We start from the raw sequence: 15,356 nt of genomic DNA on the forward strand, positions 1-15,356 counted from the left end.
AAAGAATTGGGGTGTGTGGGCAAAAAATACCCAAGGTAGTGGTATCTGAGAAGTTCAAGTGCTATAAGTGTATTTAAGTAACATGTAAGCTGTCAGATTTGACTTTTTTTTCCCCTTAAGGACAGTGTCCGGGCATTGATACTGAGCTTCGTGACCGTGGAGGGGACAGGAGCTTGTGGGGTGCTTGGTGTAGCAGAGGGGCCCTCAGTGAGGTGGAAGCGCTTAAGTCAAGGAAGGAGAGGCGGTGGACTGAAACCAGTTCAGGTCCCTCTTTGGAAGCACATACTCCAAACCACATCACTCTGAAACGCTGCGTAAATATTCTGTTCTTTACAGAGCCTTCCAGAAAAGAGATTCTCAACAACTTCAGGCTATTCAAAGGCAGTACCGTACGTTATTTTTTGAAGAATAAGTTTCATCTGCAGATTGTGTTATGCCCAGCAGGAGTGAAAGGGGTGAGCTGCTTAGGTTAGGGAGAGGGAAGAAGAGACCACGCAGGGAAGGTGGGAAGGGGGAAGGAGGAGAGGGTCTTGGGATTTCAGGGCTACCTGATGTCCAGTGCACACTGAATACCTTTGCTTCTAGACAGGATATATTTTTTTTCTCTCTCAAAGTTACAGTATTAACAACAGGATCATTTTGCCGTATTACATTTCTCTTTGGGGAGAAATAAAGTGAGACGCCTCCAGGCTCTAGCCTGTTTACACCAAAAACCACGCCATCACTGATGCCCATATAACGTTGCGTTTAGAACGTTACAGCCGAGAGATGAGCTGGTCTTACAGGGCCGAGGTGAACAGACTGCCCCGGCTGAGGTGGAATGAACTGCCCAGCAGTTGGAGACCAGCCCCCTTGGGCGACCTTTGGTCTTTGAGGGCAGGGTGCTCCGCACTCACACTGGGTGGATTACTGTAGACAATGTCCAAGATTTAAGAGAGAGTTGCTATTTTTAGCTGGATCATACTTACTGGAAAACCACATCCTCAGTAATCTGATTGGCTTCAAAATCCTTAAGTTTGAGAGTTTGGACAGCAGTTCAGTGGCTTACTTTAAAAAAGTAGACGTAGGCTAATATGGTAGCTGAACCGCTTTTCCTCAGTGTTTTCCAGGCGTCTATTGATGTGTATTTTAAATGCTCTCCACGTCTCAGGGAATCTACGGTTGGTTTGGGCCGTCCTTCCTCCTCTGTTTTCGTCCCTCTGACCTCTCTCCCCTTCTCTCTCCTTCTGTCTGCCTTTCTCAGGCTGGTTTTCCCCAGCTCTGTCAATACCTTGGCCAAGGGGGGAGATCTTACCACCCACCGATACCTGTCCTCTGGGTGGAAGATCTGTGAGGCCCATCTTGCAGGACGAGGTTTGAAGCTTCTGAGGGCCTCGGGGTGGTCGGGGAGGCGATCGCTGGGCCCCACCTCTTAAGCTTTGATGCAGTTGGTCTGACGTGAGGCCTTGGGATCTGTGTTTTAAACAGACACTCCTGCTGATTTTGGTGCAGGTGGTTCAGGCATCAACAGGGTTTATAGTGCCAGATTTTGGATATCCTGATGTTACCATAGTAGTGTACACCTGTACTGGTCCACCTCCACTTCCCTGATGTTACCGTAGCAGTGCACACCTGTATGGGTCCACCTCCACTTCCCTGATATTATCATAGCAGTGCACACCTGTATTGCTCACCTCCACTTCCCTGATGTTACCATAGTAGTGCACACCTGTACTGGTCACCTCCACTTCCCTGATGTTACCACAGCAGTGCACACCTGTACTGGTCAACTCCACTTCCCTGATGTTACCATAGCAGTGCACACCTGTGTTGGTCACCTCCACTTTGGGTCCCTTTGCCTAGTTTACGGAGCTTTTTCTGGGCTGTCCCAGTCAAGGGTTCTGTCCGTGTGGTCCTGGGTTTCTCCGTACATCACTTGGGAACCGTGCATGGGAAAGAGTCCTCGGTCCCGGGCAGCATAGCCATTCTTGTGGTTGATGAATCTGGTTCCTATGATGTGAGGCTCAGAAGACAGGGGGTGACCTTCCTTTGTCATCTGATGTTAAAGGGCTCTGTAAAACACATGCTACAGCCAAGAGCGGCATTTGAGAAGGGGCAGGTTTTAAACAATGGCCCACTGCAGGCCTTCTCCAGACTCTAAAGAACTCATAAGAACAAATTAAGTTGAGTAATGATGCTTAAAGTGTCAAACCACAGATAAATATAATTTTATGTGGAAAGCTCAGAATGGAAAATAGTCTTTCACAGAAATGACAAAATGTTTCCTGGTTCCAAGAAAGAAAAATTATCTCTGTACAAAGGGAGGTCAGTGAGAACTTTGTGTGATTCATGGGGTATGAATAACACATGCAGTAGAGGCTTAGAAACCAGTCCTGGACATTTTTATTTTTCTTTATTAAAGATTTTCATGTGGAGTGTGTTGATTTATGTATTAAGAAGTAGATTTTTCAGGGAAAAAAAAATGTTCCTTCTCTTCCAGTGGGTGATCTTTAAGTATATTTGATCAAGATGAAATTTTGTGGATACAGGAGCCAAAGAGACCCTGTGTGTCTTTTCCTTCTTTTCAATTCTGCCAACTCTCTTGAGTCTTGAAGAAAACGCTGAAAATGTTTTAACCACATATAGTTTCTCCTGTTTTAGTTTGTTGGCAGTGTGGCAATTTGGAAGTGCTTTTCAGTACTTTTAGCGAACTCGATGGATTGTTTCCAGGGGTGGTCGAGGGGCTGAGGAGCTAAAAAGACTGGACACCCCTCTCCCTTCTTATTTCCCTTCCTCCTCTACAGTTTTGTGTGACTCACTCTCCTCTGATAAAATGTCTCAAATACTTTCGGGCCAAGAGACCTTGGCACCCCCCGTCCTTTCTTTGCCAAATGTGTATCCTCTGAGTCACCAAGATGCATACAGCCAGGTGAAAAGAGGCCAAACCTTGAAGAATATTCACTTGACCGTGCTAAAATGGAAAAAACAAAAAAAGACTGACTTGATTCTCAGTAAGTAGAAATTCTCTTAACAAAGCCTCCTCTTTTGCTGCCTTCTTGGAAGACCACAGAAACCAAGAGCAAAAGTACAATAAAATAAATGAGAAAAGTGGCCCGTATTTTCTCCTCTTCTTTCAACATAAACTGATCCACATTGGAGAGAAAACACTGTCTGCTTTGGACCCTGTCCAGACGGGCTGGGTACCACCTTTTGGAGAGACTGTGGTGATACAGTTTCACCAGGTGCCTGGCCAGGGTCCCTGAAGGGCAGGCTGGGAAAACCGATAACAAAGCTGGTGAAAAGGCAGAGGCTTTAATGCCTCGTTCAGTTCACTCTTCATAAGAAATATCAGACGCAAGGGGTCTGGAACAGTTCCCAGTTTTGATGAAAGTAAAGAGAGTCCAAAGAGCAAAAAGTTAAAAAGTGCTTTGAAGAGTTGGAGCTATTTGTATTAGCCTGGCTCGCTGGGGACTGAAGGAGCTGGGAGGCGCCCTGTGGGGGTGAGCCATTCAGAGTATTTTTTAAATTATGGAGATAAAGAAAAGCCTCTGAGAATTGAAGTATTTAAGTATTGTGACCAGCTTACAGAAATATGCAGCCCAAGTAGTTTGACCGTGGAAACTTCAGACAAATCAGACTGGCGGCAAATTCAGGATTTCAGAACAAACCAAGTAATTTATTTTTGTTTCTAGAGGAGCATTGTGATCAATTTAAAAAAATATATACTTTATTTTTTTTAGAAAGATATTTAGATTACATAAATGTTACATAAAGAATATAGGGGATTCCCACATGCCCTGTTCCCTATTCCTCCCACATTTTCCCACATTAACAACATCCTTCATTAGTGTGGAACATTTGTTACAATTGACGAATACGTTTTGGAGCACTGCCACTAAGCACTGGATTAAAGGTTACATTGTAGTTTATACTCTCTCCAGCACAGTTTTTAAAGTTATGACAAGATATATAATGACCTGTAGCTGTCATTGCAGTTTCACTCAGGACAATTCCCAAGTCCCCAAAATGCCCCCATATTACACCTATTTTTCCCTCTCCCTCCCCTCAGAATCTCCAGTGTCCACTGCCTCCACATCGATGATAAAAATTCTTCCATTGCTAGAATCACAATAGGTCTATAGTAGAATAACAGTAAGTCTATTCTAGTCCATCATTCATCCCCCAATTCTGAGGATTCTGGGATGGTGATGCCCAATCCACCTCTAATTGAGAGGGTGCTTAAATCTCATGGGGCAGATGGATGGGACTATTTTGCTTGCAGTTGCAGACTCTGCTCCTTGGGATGGTCGTTGCCCATTATCATCTCCTTGTTAGTTGTCCTGGGTGAGTCCAAAGAGCTGGAGAGTAGGTGTTACAACTCTGTTGAGATTCAGGGCCCAGCTGGCACATGGACAGCCCAAAGATTTACATCTCTTAATGTAGAGTTGATAAACCTATCAACTCTAGCACTAACTGTAGGTTCAGAAGAGCCTTGTGTAGGGAAACCACAGTGAGTCCAACTCTGTCACACTGGGGATCATAAATTCCCAAGTAGGGCCCACAGGCAGGGCACCAAACTCCTGAGCTGTCTTCCCTGTCTATAGTGTTTGGATGTCTCCAGAACCCTCAGGAGCCCTGCTCTTTGAGGGAATATTTACTTTGGCAGTTAATAGATCCTGCTGAGATGTGCTTAAGTGTAACCTCTGGAATGACGCCCTTGACTCATTTTGAAGTCTCTTAGCAGTATAAATTCATTTGTCTTTACCCTTTCCCCCTTTTGGTCAAGGTCTTTTCCCAGTTGCATTGCTAGTTGGTGCTTGGTAGTAATCTCTTGGTGCCAGGGAGGCTCATCCCCGGGAGTCATGTTCCATGCTGGAGGGAAGGTAATGCATTTATATGCTGAGTTTGGCTTACAGGCCACATTTGAGCAACAAGGAGGCTCTCAGGAGGTAACTCTTAGGCATTCTAATAGTAGGCTAAGTTTCAATTTCAAAAGTAAAGATTCGTAAGTACAGTCATTGATATGAAGGGCACATCAATGGTCCATCCTTCACTAGTCACTGCCGCTGTACTTGGGGGATTCTTGCTGACTCATTAGAGAATGTGGCAGAGCTCCTCAGGATGGGAACTCAATATTTTTTTGGTCATTGTGTGAATCTCCACCTACCATGACAGTGCCCCATGAACACTTGAACACATTTATATACCGTGTAGGTATGTCCCAGGTGAACCTCCTCTTATGCATCCCCATCACTGACACCCTACACCAATGATCCTCCCCTGCCATAGTTTTAATCCTTCTGTGATCCAAAATTTCTTAAAAAATGAAGCCAACAAAATAACAAAATACAATTAATAATAAAATAAAATAATGATAGCTTTAAAAATAGTGAATAAAATACAAACAAAAAATTTAGAATAATAAAAAAATAAAAAATATGTAACACTTCATGAATTGGCATGCCATCCTTGTGTACGGGTCATGCTAATCGTCTCTACATTGTTCCAATTTTAGTATATGTGCTGCTGAAGTGAGCACCAATTGGGTTTGCATAAACTAAATAGCATTAGACCAACTGAACTGCCTCTTCTATCTAGCAGGATAGGGTGAGTAGGTAATGGACGACAGTAGGTCTGGTCGTCTTCACTCTGGTTAAGGAATGGTATGTGAATGAATGGTGCGTGAATGAATGGTGCGTGAATGAATGGTGCGTGAATGAATGGTATGCGAATGAATGGTGTGTGAACGAATGGTGTGTGAACGAATGGTGCGTGAATGAATGGGTGCATGGCACATCCACAGGGCATTTGTTATTGTTCCCAGTGTTGATGAAGGGCCAGGCAAGGAGAGGCTGCACACAGGGACCAGTTCTGTATAATATATTTGTGGGTAACTTGAGTCAGGGTTGGAAAATATTATTCATCAAAATCTCAGGTTTCTCCTGTCAGCCTTCATGTTACTCAAATGTGGCCAGTCTCGAAGCCAAACTCAGCATGTAAATGCAATGCCTTCCCCCCAGCGTGGGACATGACACCCGGGGATGAGCCTCCCTGGCAACGAGGGACCACTATCAACTACCAACTGATGATGCAACTGGAAAATGACCTTATATGGAAGGTTCAATGCGGATCAGCAGAATATCCATGTCTACATAAAATACCATGACTTTAAAATGCTGTTTGACCTAAAGTAAGGGGGAAATGGAAAGGAGAAATGAGTTTATATGGCTACGAGTTTCTAAAAAAGAGTCTGGAGGCTGGCAGAAGGATTGCCCTCATGCACAACTGAGCAGAGTCAGAGAGACAGATAAAGCAGATACAACCCCCAGATATTGGTTCCTTTGAGGGCTAAAGAGACCCATGGGAGTTATGGTCATGGCCGATGGGGTTAACTACCAGGGCAGATGGCCCCTCTTTGGAAATGGTGTTTATGTGTGATGAATCTGGACTCAAATGGGATCTCCCTTCATAAGACTTTCATGCTAATGTGCTGGAGGTGCAGTTAATGTTGGGGTTTAAGATATATTTAGGGGATTTGAATCTCTGGACTGACAATGTGATAGCCAGGTCCTGAGCCTCAACAGACTCCAGCACCTACAATCTGATCTATTGGACTTACCACACTCAGCTAAGATGGAGTTGAAGAAGGACAACCACCACACCATGGAGCCTAGAGTGATTACAACTGAAAATGGGAGGATTGCATCCAGCATCCATGTGGAATCTGAGCCTCCTCTTGACATAGAGGTGCAATGGACACAACCAATCCAATGTCCACATAGAAGAGGTGGCATTGGATTGGGAAAAGTGGACATGGTGGACGATGGGTATGGGGAAAGGCAGGAAGAGATGAGAGGTGGAGGCGTCTTTGGGACATGGAGCTGCCCTGGATGGTGCTTCAGAGGTAATCACCGGACATTGTAAATCCTCACAGGGCCCACTGGATGGAATGGAGGAGAGTATGGGCCATGATGTGAACCATTGTCTATGAGGTGCAGAGGTGCCCAAAGATGTACTTACCAAATCCAATGGATGTGTCATGATGATGGGAACGAGTGTTGTTGAGGGGGGGAGAGGGAGGGTGGGGGGGAGGGGTTGAATGGGACCTCACATATATATTTTTAATGTAATATTATTACAAAGTCAATAAAAAAAAAATCTCAGGTTTCATGGAGTTGCTGGGATTGTGTAAAATATGAAAAACTCACACTGACTCTAACAAATTAGAAAGATGCCATGCTGTAGGAATAAATTAATTATGGATAAAAATACCAGGAGCAAATACAAGACGAAGGAACCATGAGTATCCTGTAGGTGCAGTCTAAGCCTGTCATTTGGAGAAATGGAGAGTAAGAGTTGAATTTGGGGGACATTTCAGAGGACAACTTGAAGATATCTGATAGCTCGAAGGGTAAAGAGGTGAGGTGTTTTTATTTATTTATTTTTATTAATAGTCTGTATTTTGTAGGCTGCTTATTAGTCTCAGATCCTTTGTGGTAGTAGAAAGAACATAAAAATCTAGCTGGAATCCTTGATCCTTTATTCTTTGGGTCAAATATTGAAATGCTATAGTCACATTAAAAGATTTTTTTTTTGATGAAAATAAGGACTTAAGGTCAAATGCCCTTGACAGGGACGTTTTATACCTGAGACATGATAAGGGGCCGCCTCCCTGGCGGCAGTAGATTTACCACTTGTAGAGACTTCACGCCGTTTTAGCTTGTTGAGAAGTGTGAAGTTGCTTCCCTCGTCCATGCAGGGGCTATTTTCATAATCCAGAGAACTCATTCATTCATTTCCTAACAAGCATTTTTTGTCGACCACAGTTGACAGTGCTGCTCCTGGAGATGCAAGGAGATGTAAACTGTCCCTAGGAGTTCAGAGATAGGAAAGTGATGAGTGTGATTCTGCGCCATGTGTCTTGCTGCAGTGGTGGGAACCCGGGAAAGAGAGAGCAGCCGGTTCTCGGTGCAGGGGGCGAGTGGGTCAAGAAAGGTCCTCGGGAGAGTCATGGTTCCCCTGAGTGTGGATGGACAGCGTAGCCTTTCACCAAGTTAGTTGGGGTGTGGGTGGGATGGGGAGGACGTTGGGCACAGGGTGAGGGGCGCTTGGGGGGGGGGAGAGGAGGCTGGCAGGGCGCTGTGGGGCGACCGCTGCTTCCCCCCGATGGCAGCTGTGGGGGCCGGGCCGGGCTCGTCAGCACACTGCGCGCGGTCCTGGCCTTTAGTTTCATCAGAAGCCTGTGCTCTGATTCACAACTGCAGAAACAAAATTCTCCACGCCATTCTTTGGTGTCGGCATTTTAAAGAATAGCTCTTTCACGTTTGAAAGGAACCATATGGAGGTAGCACCATCCTGTTCGAGTTATAGGGTCCTAGTGCGATTGATAGAAAACCATCTAGTATAACACCAAGTTCTTCTTACTCAAGTTACCCAGTTTTGCAAAAACAGTTATTCTAAGGTAGCCCTTTTTTAAATCTCCTGATTTATTTTTATTAAAGAGGCTGTGGGTTTACAGAACAATTGTGCATGAAATCCACACTTCTCTCCTTACCATCCATTACCCAAACTTTTCCCTGGTCCCAAATAGAAACTGTACATTTTAATTCTCACCTCCCTATTTCCCACCCTTTCCCTGCCCCCTTGTTAACCCAAATTCTAGATTCTGACTCTCTTCTGGGGTACTTCTAAACACCACTACACAAGAGTTCTATTTTACATTGGCTGTAATGACAAATGGTACAGAGTTGAGCCCTTAAATGCCTTTGAGAATGATGATGGTGCGCAAACAGATAACGTGTGGTCTCTTCTTGTTCTTTATGTCAGTGTGCAGATGGAATACTGAATTCTGCCTCTTGAGCACATATTTGTTATTTCTCAAATGTATTTTATCAAAGAAACATTGTCAAGACAAGGCAAAAGACAGATGTAGCCAATTTTAAAGAGAATTCAAGATAAGAAAATGCATATTTCTATAAACACCCTCCCTGATACATTGAAAATCTTTTTATATTTATAATGATGTCTGAGTGACCCGTCTACCCTGCAGAGTGAAGTGCAAATGATGAATAAATACTTTTTCTCATTTTGTCCCATTGCTTAGTTGCCTTGAGGGCCTGCACTTATTACATGTGTATTTATACGTATTCATTTCATAGTGGTGTATTCATATTAGAATTAAATTGCACTTCAAAAGATATAAACTTTTTAATGCTTAGGGAGAAAAAGTGGTTTTAATGTATTAATTAAATGGGCATTTATATATTTGTTGTTACCGAGGGGCACTTTGGTAAAAATTGTGTCACTAGGGGAGTGGATGTGGCTTGAGTGGTTGAGTGCTTGCTTCCTGCATATGAGGTTCTGGGTTCGATTTCTGGTACCTCCTAAAAATAAAACAACAAACCAGAAAAGCCAACTCTGGGGAGCTGATATAGCTTGGTGGTTGAGCCCCAGCTTCCCACATATGAGGTCCCAGGATCAATTCCCAGCCCCAATACCCGAAATTAAAAAAAAAAAAAAGTCAGTGTCCCTGAAACAATGAGAAGGAACTGCTTCTCATGGTGTGACTTGATAAATAACTGAAATATATTATCTTTTGGAAGAAATATAAATGTAAGTATCTCGGGAATGGTGTGTGATGGGGCACATGAGTTCAGATGGGACTGGTGTGGACGTTGAGCTGTGAGAAGGCAATTCTTTGAAGACCTCGGTGGTTTGTCTTCCGAGTGGTGCTGGCTGGTGGCTTGAAAGGAGTGACCCTGCCCTATTGCCAAGGACGTCAGATTGGCATGGCCCTTTCATACCTCCCGGCACCAAGCCCTGGTTCTCTTTTCTAAAGAGCAGCCATGTGTGACGGGGCCAGCCATGCGTGCACTCCCCACCAGGCGTCCTAACAAGTTGACCGGGCACCGTGACCAGACCAGGTGGCCAAGTGACGTCGGCTCGGCAGTGAGCAGGCTGGAGGCATGCTAGTGTGGTGACTTACCAGGAGGGAGAAGGCAGCGCTGTTCACTCGCTCAGTACTTCTTGGAAGTGTCTCCCAAAAAAGGTGCTGTGAATTTCGAGTAAAAATCTCGTAATCTTTAATCTCGTTTTTCACTCTGAGCCTTGAGCCCTAGCTGTATCTTTTTATTCTTGATATACTCATTCAGTGGTGTGTGTTGGGTGTCTGCACAGCTGTTATTTGCAGTGAGCAAGAAAAGAAGTGTAGGCTCTAGCCAAGCAGTCATATTATAACTGAGGAGGTCAGGCGCACACACATATAGCACTTCACAAGGCCACAGTGTATACAGCCACATTCAACCCCCAGACCATCAGCCAAGAAGCCCTGCTGAGCTGAACGTTTACGGTTCAGGGGCAGGGATGTCCTGAGGAAGTCTCAAGGTCACTCCCATCTCTGGAGTTGAGAGTTTAATCTCCTTGCCCCACCAATCTGGCATCTCAGCAGTGAGTTGACCCAGCAGGTGGTGAGGTCCTTGGAAAACCAGGGCATGCTCCCCAAACACATGGGAACATGTGCGGGAAAATCAGGTTCCTAATTTGCACCAGGCACTGCCTTTTTCCAAGATGGCAGCCGCATTGCTCTTGACTCTTCGGGGGGCAAACGAGGTAATCTCGGCCCGTGACGCTTGCATATAGGCAGGAATGCGGGCCCCGGAAGGCAGCTGGCGCGGCTGTTGGAACGACAGGGCGTGCTGCAGGAATCCGTGCCCACGCCCCTCCTCTCCCGTGGTCCCTGCTTCCCTTTGCACTTGGGCCATTTCCCTCCCTCCACAGGTCTTCTCTGAGGAGAGGAGTTAGGTGCTGCATCGGCCCCCGGGCCCATCCCAGTCTTGCCAGCAGCGCCAGTGTAGCAGTTTGATATTATTTATGAATTCCAAAAAAGATATTTGATTGTGTTTGTAAACTTGGTCTGTTCTTCTGGGCCTGATACCCTTTGATTGTATTAGAGTCAACTGAGATGCCCTTGATTAAATTATGTTAGAATCAGGGCTTTGATTTGACCATGTCATTAGGTTGAGGCCCCGCCCCCTTGGTGGGCTGATGAAAGAGACTCTCACACGGAAGTAGATACACAGAGAAAACGGAGGAAGAGAGACGGCTCATTAGACACAGCAGAGGCCCCAGGAAGAGAGATGAGCTCGACAGTGTACAACTGGCCTTGTGAAGAACACAGGGTAGCTGAGAAGCCTTGAGAGAGGAGCCTTATGTCATCCTGCAGCTGAGATCGGAGGAAGGTGGGACCACGGAGCCTTAAGAGGAGACCAGAAGGATGGACCCTTGCAGACACCACCCGCCATCTTGCTTCAATATGGGGCAACAGGCTCTGGGTGAGAAATTACCTCCAATGGTACCTTGAGTTGGACTCTTCAGGGCCTTGTAACTGTAAGCTTTTACCCCAAATAAATACCCTTTATAAAAGCCAGCAGAGTTCTGGTGCTTTGCACCAGTGCCCCTTTGGCTGACTGACACAGCCTGTAACATCCTTCACAGAGAAAGGATCCAGTCTGGAATCAAGTGCTGCAATTGTTGTCATATTTCTTTAGTTTCCTTCAACCTGTTACTATTCCTTTGCCCTGCTTTGACTTCCATGACACTTTTAAAGGTTCTGTCTGCCTCTGTAATATTACTTTGTCTTTGTAATTAATAAGAATTTTGTTACTCTTTTTCAAGTTTTCAAGTTTATTTTTATCACTGTGGACTCAGGATTTCCTGTTTCATTCAGTGTATTATAATTTATCACTCTTATTTAGGCTGATGCCTAAATTGTCCTGTACTTGGCCAGTGGGAGGCCTATGAGCAGGTTTCTAAGCCCTTTTGCCAAGATCCTTCATCATTTGGGCACATCCTGACTCTGGCACAATAAGATCTTCTGGCTCATCTCGGATGTTCCCTGTCCCAACCCTGGAAGCAGCCATTTCTCTAAGTAGCTCTGGTTCCTTTTAATGGGGCTTGGTATTAGAGACCAAGAACTAGGGCATGAGGTGAGCTCACGAATACTGGGGTGTCACTGCTCCCATGTCCTCTCGGCAGACAGAGCTAGGAAATGCATGTGCCTGTTCAATACCCACCCACAACTACATTAATTTCAACATACATATATGTTGAAAACATGGATTCACACAAATATCTCAGCTCCATTTTTCTCCCTTTCCATGCTTGTAACTCCCTTCTCAGACAGTGGGAAACCTGTCTCCTCTTACCCTCAATATAGGTACTTACTTGGTTAGTGCCCTTCCATCACAGCCTCTGCCCAGCTTCACCCTGCCTCGGTGGGAGATTCCACATCCTGTGCCAGCTCCTGCAGTTCTTCTACCTTCCAGGGTTGCCAGGTAGATTTTAGGTCCACTGAGGAAACAAAGTGGAAAGATTTCACACCATTTGGAGCCATAACCCTTGACTGTGGTTTTGTTGGGGTAGGTAGATGTGACCAAAAAGTAATACTGAGTCGGATTTTACAGGTAACTTATACCAGCAGCTAAATGTCTGCATAAGCTTCCTTTGCTTGAGTAGCCACACTGAGGGATGCCTTTTTGTTTCACTGAAGGTGCTATTGCTCAAACACCTCTTTTTGGAGTTATTTTTATCACCAGTTTACAAGCCGACTAAGAGACCCCGCCTGTTGCTCTCCAGTCATGGTCCTACTCATGAGCCACCAGAGCTGCTTAAATCTTTTTGTGAATGTTGTATTGTTTTTATTACGATCACTTATTTATATGTCGGTATTTATCTCCCCTCTAGACTGTGAGCCCCTAGAGCAAAGCCTCGCTTCATGTTTTGTAGCATCCAGCACAGTGTTTGTGGAACGACGCAATGACTTGATTCCATTTTCTCCAGCTTATTTGCCAGATTTTGTTCCAGATGTCTCAGCTGTTTCCAAAAAATGAAAGCCCCTCAAAGAATGAACATTGACAGTTGTAAGAGTCAAAAGTGTACTTCTCAGGCATTAAATGTGATATGAAAAGTGAAATTTTCAAAGAGTTTTGCGCATTCTCAAGATCGCAGGAACATGTATATAATATTCCAAAGCGTCTAGAAGGTGATGGCGTTCTTTTGCTGTATATATGAGTTCTAGGGTTTATTAAAGGACCATTTTTGTCACTTTACAGCCTGTTTTATTTCATCATAAGCTAAATGCAGATGATAAAACTTGCTATTAAACACTTTGTTAATAACACAGAGTATTAAGATTTTTGAGATGCGTAAAATCTGCGTCATCTTCGTCCATTCTTCTGTCCTAAGGAAAGTACATGCCGTGCTCCTGCCGCTGTGCTCATCTGTAGGTCTAGTTGTAGCTGCCGGTCATGAGGTGGGCTTCCAGCTCTGCCTGCTGCTTTCTCCAACCTGGTCTTCTGGACCGTGCAGGCCGAGCGGGCGACAGGCTGGAGCCAGACTCAGCGTCCTGGCCGTGGCCCGAGTCTGTGGGATCAGCTTGGCCTTGATGCTGGTTTGGCCTTCATGCCTTCGCCCTCCTAAGGTGCTCAGGCACCCTCCTGTGGTTGCTAATGTGTGGGGCTGGTAGCTTGGGCTGCTGGAAGCTGCAGGGGGGAACGATTTCCTCCCACTTCCTGGGCACGTGGGTGTGAGAACTCATTTATGAAGGAGATGGGAGCGAGGGTCAGAAAGTGAGGATACCACGTAATTAACAAGAAGACGGGTGGAGCCAACGGGCTGACCACGCCAGTGGTTGAGTTTTAATACTGAAACCAAAATAAAACTTCATACGCATCAAACTTGAGCAGGATGAGCGAGGGGGATAGCTTTTACTTATTTATTTCCTGAGAAAGGAGGATTAAGGGTGCTTTTACTGTTGCATGTTTCAACATTGCTCAGAACGTGAAGCGGAATTGACCCCAGCGGCTTAGTATTATGGGACAGATCGTTTTTGGCGTGTGTAGCAACAGTGCTAACTTTTATCCTGAGCGTTTCCAGAAAGCTCTGGGTTTCTGAAGAAGAGAAGTTTAAGAACCCCCCCCACCCCCACCCCGTATCCTGGAAGGTGGCTCGCTGCACAGAACCACCCTCCCCATCTAACGTCGAGAAGCCCCCAGAGGCCCCTGGTTTTCTGGGACGAGGCAGGCAGAGCTCCTCCTCATCCCATCCCTTGTCTTACAGATGAGTGGCTGAACTGCTTGTCACCATGGATGCTCATCGACCAAACATTTGTCAAGCTTCTCTCTTTCCTCCAGGCCCCAGAATTTTAAGGGTACCCACCCAGAAAATAAACTGCTTCTGCAAAAAGTATTCTCAGATCCACTACTCAGTCACACCAGCTCACCTCCCCATGCCCGGTTCTCTCCTCTCTGTGAAAGAGAAACCCTTTGCCTCCCTGCTGGAGGCCCATGTGGACCTTTCAGTGAGCATGGTCTCCCATAGCCCCTTGCCCCTCAGAATAACCTTTTGAAGACCAAGTCTGGATTTGTTTTTTATTTTTTAATTGTTTTTTTTATAAGGCACATAGATTGCAAAAAATGTTACATTAAAAAATATGAGGTTCCCGCATACCCCGCCCCCCCCTCCTCCCACATCAACAGCCTCTTTCATCATTGTGGCACATTCATTGCATTTGGTGAATACATTTTGGAGCACTGCTGCACCATATGGATTATAGCTTACATTGTAGTTTACACTCTCCCCCAGTCCATTCAGTGGGTTATGGCAGGATATACAATGTCCAGCATCTGTCCCTGCAATATCATTTAGGACAACTCCAAGTCCCAAAAATGCCCCCACATCTCATCTCTTCTTCCTTCTCCCTGCCTTCAGCAACTACTGTGGCCACTTTCTCCAGATCAATGCTATAGTTTCTTCGATTACTAGTCACAATAATTCTATAGTAGAATACGAGTAAGTTCACTCTAATCCATATTTTATTCCTCCATCCTGTGGACCCTGGGTTGGTGATGTCCACTCTACCTCTATATTGAGAGAGGGCTTAGATCCCACATGGTTGATGGATGTGATTCTCTTGCTTGGAGTTGTAGGCACTCTTGGTTCCCAGTTGTGGTGGTTGACCATCTTCACCTCCCTGTTAGCCGACCTGTGCAAGTCCAACAAACTGGAGAGTAGGAGCTGCAACTCTGCTGAGGCTCAGGGCCCAGCTGGCACATGGCCCATCTAGAGATTGATGTCTCCTGGGTATACACCATCCCCAGCACCAACCACAGGTTCAGTAAAAGTGACAGAAGAGTGTGTGTAGAAAGTTCATATTGTGTCAAACTCCATCACACTCAGAAACACAAATTCCAAAGTATGGCACACTGACAAGGCACTGAACTCCAGAGCCAACTGCCATGATTGTAGAACCTGTGTATCTCCATAGCCCTCAGGAGCACCAGTACCTGGGGTTGTATCTACTTTGGCTGTCCCTGGGATCC

The 15,356-nt window shown here is 45.3% G+C and overlaps 1 protein-coding gene and 1 non-coding gene across 2 annotated transcripts in view; one reads left to right on the forward strand and one right to left on the reverse strand.

Moving 5' to 3' along the window:
* Nucleotides 1-15,356, forward strand: part of LOC139439058 (LIM zinc-binding domain-containing Nebulette-like) — a 205,838-nt gene that overhangs the window by 83,270 nt on the left and 107,212 nt on the right. The window lies entirely within an intron of this gene.
* LOC131278631 (U6 spliceosomal RNA) lies at nt 5,412-5,518 on the reverse strand. Its single transcript, XR_009186014.1, has one exon. It is a non-coding gene; the product is annotated as a U6 spliceosomal RNA (small nuclear RNA).

This window comes from Dasypus novemcinctus, chromosome 5 (assembly GCF_030445035.2).
Source record: "Dasypus novemcinctus isolate mDasNov1 chromosome 5, mDasNov1.1.hap2, whole genome shotgun sequence".
In the NCBI taxonomy this organism is placed as follows: Eukaryota; Metazoa; Chordata; class Mammalia; order Cingulata; family Dasypodidae; genus Dasypus; species Dasypus novemcinctus.